At 36.4% G+C, this 10,295-nt stretch overlaps 1 non-coding gene across 1 annotated transcript; it reads right to left on the reverse strand.

Moving 5' to 3' along the window:
- Positions 1-843: 843 nt before the first annotated feature.
- LOC128280972 (small nucleolar RNA R71) lies at positions 844-950 on the reverse strand. The gene has a single exon (XR_008271189.1). It is a non-coding gene; the product is annotated as a small nucleolar RNA R71 (small nucleolar RNA).
- Positions 951-10,295: the final 9,345 nt, after the last annotated feature.

The following is a 10,295-nucleotide window of genomic DNA, read 5'->3' on the forward strand; positions in this document are numbered from 1 at the left end:
AGCTATACTATTGTTCGACAGGTGCACTTGCCTTCATCGTGATAGTTAGTTTTCAAGAGCGATCCATTATAAATTATAAAATTTATTGTACTTATCATATATCACATCATATCACGATCAAGTTTTTGGTACTGTTTCCAGGGAAACTAAGATATTAGGAACACTCAATTTTTATTACTTTAGCCATTTTATTTTTATTGCAATTTAAATTTTTTATTTTCTTTTCTAATTTTTCGTTTATTCGCTTCTGGTAGGTTTTTATAGTGCATGACTAGAAGAAACCCATCAGAACCATTACTTTTTGACAGTGAGATCGATCGCATAGCTCGCAGAAATCGAAGAGAAATAAGGCCAAGCCTAAGATACATAGAGGAAGAGCAAGAGGACGACATTCACACCACAACCGTGGAAATGGCTGAAAATCAGGAAAATTCGCTACCTCCTACGATTGCTACTGACCCAATAAATTAGAATCCTGCTCCATGCACTATGTATGATTATGATAAACCTACTTTAACAGGAATTGAGTCAAGTTGGGCCTGCTGTTGCTGCAAATAATTTTGAACTGAAACCTAACACAATTAAAATGATCCAATAATTTGTTCAATTTGATGGTTTGTAGGACGAGGACCCAAACACTCATTTGGTGAATTTCCTAGAGTTTTGCGACACTTTTAAAATCAATGGCATTTCTAATGATGCCATTCGCCTTCGGTTGTCTCCCTTTTCGTTGAGGAACAAAGCAAAATAGTGGTTGAACTTGTTACCACGAGGGTCAATCACTACTTGGGAACAAATGACCGAAAATTTGTACTTAAATATTTTTCACCGGCTAAAATGGCTAAATTGAGGAATGATATCTCTTCTTTTGTACAGATGAATCTAGAGACACTCTATGATGCATGGGAGAGATACAAGAATCTCTTGAGAAGATGCCCTCACCATGGGCTACCCTTATGGTTGCAGGTTCAAACATTTCACAATGGCCTGAATCCTTCGACTAGACAAATGATTAACGCAATTGCTGGTGGGACTATCAATAACAAAACACCTGAAGTGGCTTACGAATTTATTGAAGATATGTCACTAAATAACTATTAGTGGCAAGTCATGAGAACAAAGCTGATGAAAGCAGCAGGTGTTTTCAACCTCGATGTGGTTACTATGCTATCTAACCAGGTAGAGCCCTTAAATAAAAAGATTGATAGTTTGTGTGGTTCTACTTAGGTACATCCAGTGATGACGTGTGATTCAAACGGAGGAGGAGCGTACACAGAATATCAACCCTTCAACCCTAGCACCGAGGAGGAACAAGTTCAATATATGGGTAATAATAATTCTAGATCTCAAAATAGCCCATATAGTAACGCATATAATGTAGGTTGGAGGAACCATTCCAACTTTTCTTAGGGTGGTCAAGGGAATCAAAGGCCACAACATCATCTGGGTTTTCAACAACCACCTTACCAATAGGAAAAGAAGCCAAGCCTTAAGGAGATGCTAACAAAGTTTATCTCGGTGTCAGAAACTCGCTTTCAAGATACTGAAATAGCACTTAAGAATCAACAAGTGTCGATCCAAGGGCTCGAAACTCAGTAGGCCAACTCACCAAATTGATTTCTGAACGACCATAAGGTAGCTTGCTGAGTAACACTAAATCTAACCCAAGGGAACAACTCAATACAATTACCATTCAAAATGAGGAAGGGCTAGTCGAACCTGAACCAAAACTGAGGCAAGGAATTGTGGTAAGTAAAAGAAAAAGTAAGGTAGACCACAGTGAGCAAACACTGGTAAGTAAAGAGTACAAACCTCGTGTGCCATACCCCAATGCGACAAGGAAAGACCACACAGACGAACAATTCAGTAAATTCCTTAAATTATTAAAAAAATTACATATTAACTCACCATTTATTGAAGCTCTTTCGCAGATGCCAAATGCAGTCAAATTCTTAAAGGAGCTTTTAACAAACAAGCGGAAGTTGGATGAAGTGTCACATGTGGAGTTAAAAGTAGTTTGCTTAGCCATAATACAGAATAACCTGGCCAACAAATTGAAAGATCTAGGGAGTTTTACGATTCCTTGTTTAATTGGTAGCTTAAATGTTAAAAATGCTTTGGCTGATTTAGGGGTTAGTATTATTGTCATGCCCTACAAAATGTTTAAACAACTAGGTCTTGGGAAACCCAAACAAACTAGGATGAGTATTTAGCTAGCCGATAAAACTATCAGATTTCCTGGAGTATCATTGAAGATGTGCTTGTAAAAATTGATAAATTTATATTCCCAATCGATTTTGTTGTTCTAGACATAGAAGAGGGTAGTGACACACCTTTAATTGTAGAAAGGCCTTTTTTAGCAACTGCTAGAACCGTTATTGATGTTGGTACAGGTGAACTCACACTTCGTGTGGGTGATGACTCAGTTACTCTTCAAGCTCAAAATTCTATTAGCACTGATCATGTGGTGAAACCTTTAGTGTAGAAAACACGTTCAAGAAACACACATGAGCCATATTCCAATAATGACAAAGGACCCATCTATGAAGAACGAAGGCTACAGGTCGAGGAACTAGATAAATGACGGACACAAAAACCAAAATCACACCATGAGGAGCTCAATATTTCACCAACTCAACTTAAGGTTGGAGACAAAGTACTACTAGATGCAGCAAATCCTTGCATTGCCACTTCTGAACCTAATGGAGCAATCCTTCTTACGGTACTTAACATTTTTTCATATGGTACAGTTGAGGTAATTCACCCCAAATTTGGCACTTTTAAGGTAAATAGTACCCGTCTAAAATCTTATTTTGATAAAATTGATAGCAGGGATGAGGAGTGTAAACTCCTCGCACCACCATGATCACGTAAAAGTGAGTCGAATGCTCTTAATTAAACATGTTATGATGCAAAATGTTGTGAACATGACCCCTATCCTAGATGTCACCACTCATTCTTTCATTTGTCTTTTCTTTTCTCAAAGTATTATTCTTGCTCAGCCTGTAGGCCTGCTCCCTTCCTCCAACGCTACGATCCACTGAGGATGTCTGTAAGACAATCTTTCCTTAAAGTTGAATCGTTGGTTTTGTCCATTTTCCTTTTAAACTGGAAGAAAGAAATCCCTCGAGTTCCTTCACCCCTTACTTACGTGAATTTCTCGAACAATTGTCCTATTTTTGTTTCTTGTATTATCTAGAAATTCCAGAGTAATGCGTAAAACTTTGTTTGTGAACATATTTAGTTCATCTATCATTATTTCAATGCAACATACCTAAAGAATAATGGAAGATAAATAAATCTCTAAGAATAATTGGATTTGAATGAATTATCAAAAAAGATACAAAGGAAATTAATCTGAAAGCCTATCTTTAAGAAGAAATAGAATCTAAAGATAGCAAATAGGATGAAAGTTAGATGCCCAAGATATCGCCGCTTGAGTGTCCATACACCAGCTCCATGAAGTCTTTCTTGAGTTCAACATGTGTTTAAAAGATCCAAAGTACTTTTTTGATGCCCCAATATGCAACGTGCTTCGCTTTTTAGTAAGATCACTGTGTATTCTTCAAAATTTGAGCTGCCCTTTCGGGTTTTCAACTCAAAACCCCTTTGGTCACAAGGTGCCCTTTGCGGGTTTTCACCTTGGCCTCTCCGTTTTTTTTTAATCTCAAAGCGCCCTTTGCGGGTTTTCACTTTGGATTCTCTTCTCCTTTAGACAAAGTATTTTTTAACTGAGTCTGCGTTCACTAGGTTGGGTAAACTTTTCCCATCCATTTCCATTAAGATCAATGCACCGCCAGAAAAAGCTTTCTTCACGACATACGGCCCCTCCCAATTCAGCATCCATTTTCCCCTAAAGTCTTTTTGAATAGGAAGGGTCTTTTTAGTACAAGGTCTCCCTCATGGAACTCTCTTGGTTGAACTTTCTTATCATAAGCTCGCATCATTCGCTTCTGATACATCTGACCATGTCGAATGGCTCTTAGCCTCTTTTCCTCAATCAAGTTCAACTGGTCATATCAGGATTGAACCCATTCAGCTTCATCTAACCTTATCTCCGTCAAAATTTGAAGAGAAGGTATTTCTACTTCAATAGGTAACACTGTTTCCATCCTATAAACTAACGAGAATGGGGTTGCCCCAGTAGAGGTTCTGACAGATGTTCGATAGGCCAGGAGTGCAAACGGTAACTTCTCATGCCAATCTCTATAGGTCACAGTCATCTTCCCCACTATTTTCTTAATGTTCTTTTTGGCGGCCTCCACTTCCCCATTCATTTTTGGACGATAAGGAGAAGAATTGTGATGTTTGATCTTGAACTGGTCGCAAACCTTTGCTATTATTTTGTTGTTCAAGTTTAATGCATTGTCGGATATGATCCTTTCAGGCATTCTATACTGACAAATGATCTCTTTCTTTAAGAATCGACTCACAACTAATTTAGTAACATTCGTATAAGAAGCGGCCTCTACCCATTTTGTAAAGTAGTCAATTACCATGAAGATAAACCGATGTCCATTCAAAGCTTTCTGTGATATTGGTCTAATGACATCCATACCCCATATGGAAAAGGGCCATGGAGAAGTCATAACGTGCAAAGGTGAAGGTGGTACATGTATCTTGTCTCCATAAATCTAGCATTTATGGCATTTCTTGGTGTAATTAATACAATCCCCTTCCATGGTAGACCAATAATAGCCAAACCTCATGATTTGTCTTGCCATCGTGAACCCATTTGCATACGTCCCATATACACCTTCATGAACTTCTTCTAAAATTAGCTTAGCCTCCACAGCATTGACACATCTCAAGAGTACTTGGTCTTTCCTTCTCTTGTACAGGATATCCCCATCCAAGACATAGTCGCAAGCTAACCTTCTCAAAGTTCTTTTTTCATTTTCATTGGCCTGTTCAGGGTATTTAGGATCTCCCACATATCGTAATATATCCTGATACCAAGGGTTATCATCATTTTCTTCCTTCTCAATGTTGCAACAATGAGCTGGAGCCTCGTAGACGCTCATTTGAATCGGTCTTATCTCTTCCTCTTTATTTGCCTTAATCATTGAGGCCAAGGTTGCTAAAGCATCTGCCATCTGATTTTCGTCTCATGGGAGATAATTGAAGGTGATGTCATCAAACTCCTAAAGTAACCCCAAAACTACCTATCGATAATTGATCAATTTAGGGTCCCTTGTCTCCCATTCACCTCTAAGCTGATAAATTACCAACGCAAAATCTCCATATACTTCTAGGGTTTTTATACCTCGCTCTATAGCTGCTTGAAGTCCCATGATGCATGCTTCATACTCAGCCATATTGTTCATGCAATCAAAGTCCAACTTGCACATGAATGGGTAATGATCGCCATTCGGGGATACCAAGACTGCCCCAATTCTTTTTCCGACTGCATTAGAAGCCCCATCAAAAGTTTGCTTCCAAGGAGAATCTTCGGTCGTTGCTATACACATTAACTCCTCATTTGGAAAATCAAAGTTCAATGGCTCATAATCCTCTAGAGCCCTACTGGCCAAAAAGTCTGCTACCGCACTTCCTTTGATAGCCTTCTGACTTATATAGACTATATCAAACTTTGAAAGCAAAATTTTCCATCTCGCCATTCTCCCATTTAGAGCCGTTGACTCCATCATGTATTTTAGTAGATTAAGCTTTGAGATGAGCCAAATGGTATGGTATAGCATGTACTGTCTTAATCTCCAAGTTGTCCAAATCAACGCACAACACAACTTTTCAATTGGTGGATATCTCATTTCACAGTCAGTGAATTTCTTACTGAGGTAATGAATTGCTTTTTCCTTTTTCCCTGACTTGTCATGCTGACCAATCACACATCCCATAGAATTACTGAACACTGACAAGTACAAGATAACGGTTTATCTGGGCTAGGTGGAGATAATACCGGAGCATTCAACAAATACTGCTTGACCTTTTCAAAAGCATTCTGGCATTCCTCATCCCAAGTTCCTTGATTGTGATTTTTGAGGAGGCGAAAGATAGGATCACATTTCTCAGTTAGTTGTGAAATGAACAGAGCGATGTAATTCAACTTTCCTAGGAATCCTCGAACTTCTTTTTGAGTTTGTGGTGGAGGCAATTCTCGTATTGCTCTAACTTTCTCTGAATCAACTTCTATTCCCTTTTCACTGACTACAAAACCCAATAGCTTTCCCAATCTAGCTCCAAAGGTACACTTCGCTGGATTGAGCTTCAACTGAAATTTTCTCAATCTCAAGAACAATCTTCTCAAGACCTCAATATGCTCTTTTTCTATACGCGACTTGGCAATCATATCATCAACATACACCTCAATATCCTTATGCATCATGTCGTGGAATAAGTTTACCATGGCCCATTGGTATGTTGCCCCTGCATTCTTCAGTCCAAATGGCATTACTTTGTAACAAAAGGTGCCCCACAAGGTTATGAAGGTGGTTTTATCCATGTCCTCTGGATGCATCTTTATCTGATTGTATCCTGAGAAACCATCAACGAATATCTGTGATAGCCCTAATTTGACCCCAGTCGAGAAGTGGTTTCGGGACCACAAAACCGAGTCATAAAAAATAATTAAATGCTATATTCTATGCTTATTATATGTGAAGGTGTATGTGTGAAAATTTCATGCTTTAATATTGCTATTTGTGAGTGAAATTATTTAAAAAGGACTTATTTGAAAATTTGTGAAAATATGATAGGTTATTTTAGTAGTGGCCAATTAATTAATGATGTATATTAGTGGGTTTGCATGTTAAATTCCCCACTTTAGTAGTAGTGGCCGGCCATGATAATGATGATAAGCAATATGTATTATGTAATAATATTATATAATGGTAATGGCTTAATTTATAGAATAAAAAAAATTAGTAAATTAAAAAGATATTAGAAAAACAAAAGAAAAACAAAAGGCTTGTATCATCTTCTTCCTTAGTACCTGAATATTAGAGAAAGAAAAAGGAGGAAATAGCATTCGGTCACTTTGAGCTTGAAATAATGTATGTATTTCATGATAGTTTTAGAAATTGTTGCATATATTAAGCTAGTTACTAAGTCCCTTATTTAGCCCATGTCAAAATTTTGATTTTGTTGGTAACATGAGTATTTGGCTAAGGAAGATGTTCAAGGAAATGGTTGTTGTTTCATGTTATTTTGGATGAATAATGGTAGATAGGTGAAGTAGAGTCTAACAAATGAGCATATATGTGCATTAGATGCTAAGTGGAAAAAAATCAGCTAACGTGTTGTGTGCTATGGCCGAATATAAACTTGGATAATATTGAGTAATGTATGTGCTTTGAATTGATGGAATGGAGTGGATGCTTTAAATGTGTTATGAACAATTATATGTTAAATTAAGGTTTGCTAAATTACTATTGTCATTGCCGAATATGTGCTAAATTAAAGAAGAATTTGTTTTTGAATGTTTTAAATGATTTAGATAATTATAAATTAAGTCGAAGCTTGGTAAAATTGAATAATTGTGGCTTAATTGTTTAATGGCAATTTGCTATTATGGTGAAATGCAAATGTTAATATTTAGTTGCTAGTGTTTATATGTGTGTTAGCCGAATTTGAACTTGAATAATGATTTGAGCACAATGTGTTGTATTGAGATTATTCTTAAGTGAAATTATAGATATATATGATGAAATTGATTGGTGATATACATGTTTAAATAATATGAATGCAAAGAGTTTTGAAGGAGTAAATTGTAGTAAATCCGCTTGGGACAACATCTATAACGTGAATTTGGAAAAATCACCATAAATTGTGGGAGGGGAGTTAGAAGCTGAATAAATTATGTAATTAAAGCTTAATGAGTCTAGTTTCAATTGAAATCAACGAGAACATATTTTGACTTCTTTACAATTAGAAAGTGGATTCAGTAGTAAAGAGTAGTCGATTAGTCAAACAAAGGAAACAGGGAAACTTTAAGAAAAATCGGTATTGTTTGGCTAAACTAAAATTTTGAAAATTTTATGGATAAAAGATATATGAGTATATTTTAGGAAATTTACAGCAAGTGATTTGGAGTTTCAGTAGCTCAGCTTATAAATAATTTAGTGACAGTTGCTCAGGATGAGAGCTTATCGTGAATTTGTGAATTATGTGGTAAACATTGATAAAAAAAATTTGTTAATGAGTTTCTTAATGTTTTCTTATAAACTTACTATGATCAGTATGTGTGATAGACGAATATATATATTTTATATTTCCGAAGTAATGCTTGAATAGTCGAATAATGACTAGTTTAAATTTTTGAATCCAAGCTCAAGAGCAAAGAGGGTTGAAGTTGGATATGGGAAAAGAGAAAGTAATTGAGTAGCCTTTCCGCAACCATTCAAGTATATCCGAGGTAAGTTTTGAATAGTCATATTTAGTACGTAATTGATAATATCTTGATATATGTATGATAATTGTACTGAGATCTACTGATGCTATTCGAATATAGTTGTATGACAAATATCTTATGTTTAAGGCTTAAAGCTGAATAGACATTAGAAGATGAGTTTGGAAAGTAAAATGGACATATATTCTCATGTATGTTATTGAACCAAAGATTATATGAATGGTGCCTATGTTATGTTATTATTTGAATGGAATAAATGAACTATGATTGTGAGATGTTTTGTGAATTGAATTCTCTTGCAAATAAGTATGCATGACACTCAGTGATGAATTATATCTGGACTTAAGGTCCACAGGCTATATGCTGGAATTATGTCCGGACTTAAGGTCCGCAGGCTATATGCTGGATTACGTCCGGGCTAAAGTCCCGCAGGCTTCGAGCTGGTATTATACCGGGTTTAAATTCCCGCAGGCTTGTGCTGGTATTAATTTCAAATCCTAAGACCTGATAGGCTTAACGCCGGTAAGTTAAGTAAGACTACAAATTGAATGTTTGTAGAAATCCATCGTCAAGTAGGTATTATACATTTAAGATGTTCAGGTACGTATTACTTACTCATCGGTGAATTGATTTCGAAGTGAAGCTTTAGTATCAAAGAAGAATATACATATATATGATTATGATCAATGGTTATATTTGTAGAAATGAAAATGATTTGATCGGTCATGGTATATTTGTATATGAGATTACTTGATGTAAATGCATGTTTTGATTTTTGATAAGACTTTAATTGTTGTAATGTAAAAAAAAAAAAAAACCTTACTAAGCTTTGAAAGCTTACTTTGTTCTTTATTTCTCTGTTTTATAGATTGTTGATTTTGGCCACCGACTCGGGGATCGTCAGCAGTACATCACACTATCTATCTTTTTGGTACAGAGGTATTTTGGACTCGATATGGCATGTATAGGCTAGGCTGATGATAATTATGTTTTGTATCTGTAAATATTTTGGCCATATGAAAATGGCGTATAACTTAAATACCAATATGTATTCAGCTCAATCTCTGTTTATGCTTGTTAACAATGTGAATGAAATAATTAAATGTTTAGCTTGGTAATACCTCTCAGCCTCAATCCGGCAATCGGATTCGGGTTAGGGGTGTTACAATATCCTGCTGTGTTGTCTACCAAAGTGTCGATGTGCGGCAAAGGAAAGTTGTCTTTTGGGCTAGCTTTATTCAAATCTCCATAATCAACACACATTCGTACCTTCCCATCCTTCTTAGGAACAGGCACAATGTTAGCTACCCATTCGGAGTACTTCACCTCTTGCAAGAATCCTGCATCAAACTGCTTCTTGACTTCATCCTTTATTTTTAGAACAATGTCTGGCCGCATTCTCCGCAACTTCTGTTGGACTGGCTTACAATCCTGTCTTATCGGAAGACGATGTACTACAATGTCAGTACTCAATCCGGGCATATCTTGATATGACCAGGCGAAGATATCCTTGAACTCTCGAAGCAATTCGACCAGACCATGCCTTGTGTCCTCGGTAATCAGTGTTCCAATTTTCAACTTCTTCCCCTCCTCTAGGGCTATATTCTCTATTGCCTCTTTCTCATGCGGTATGATTTGTTTCTCCTCCTGCTTTACCCTTCTTAATAGATCAAGAGATACGTCAGAATCTTGAACATCTTCAAAATCCTGAGGTTCCTCTCAACACATGTCTTGTTCGCAAGAGAAATCAGGAGCTACAGTATCAGTGCTCATATCATTGATATCTAGGGACCTGTGGGTGTATGAAAGAATATACAAAGAATGAATGAATCTAAGAATGATTGTTTATGTGCTATGCATAAAAGAATAAGAATTGCAAAAATTTAAGGAATATTGGTTGATAAAAATGAAACCATATTCGTCCAAA

Source organism: Gossypium arboreum, chromosome 9 (genome assembly GCF_025698485.1).
Source record: "Gossypium arboreum isolate Shixiya-1 chromosome 9, ASM2569848v2, whole genome shotgun sequence".
NCBI classification, from domain to species: Eukaryota; Viridiplantae; Streptophyta; class Magnoliopsida; order Malvales; family Malvaceae; genus Gossypium; species Gossypium arboreum.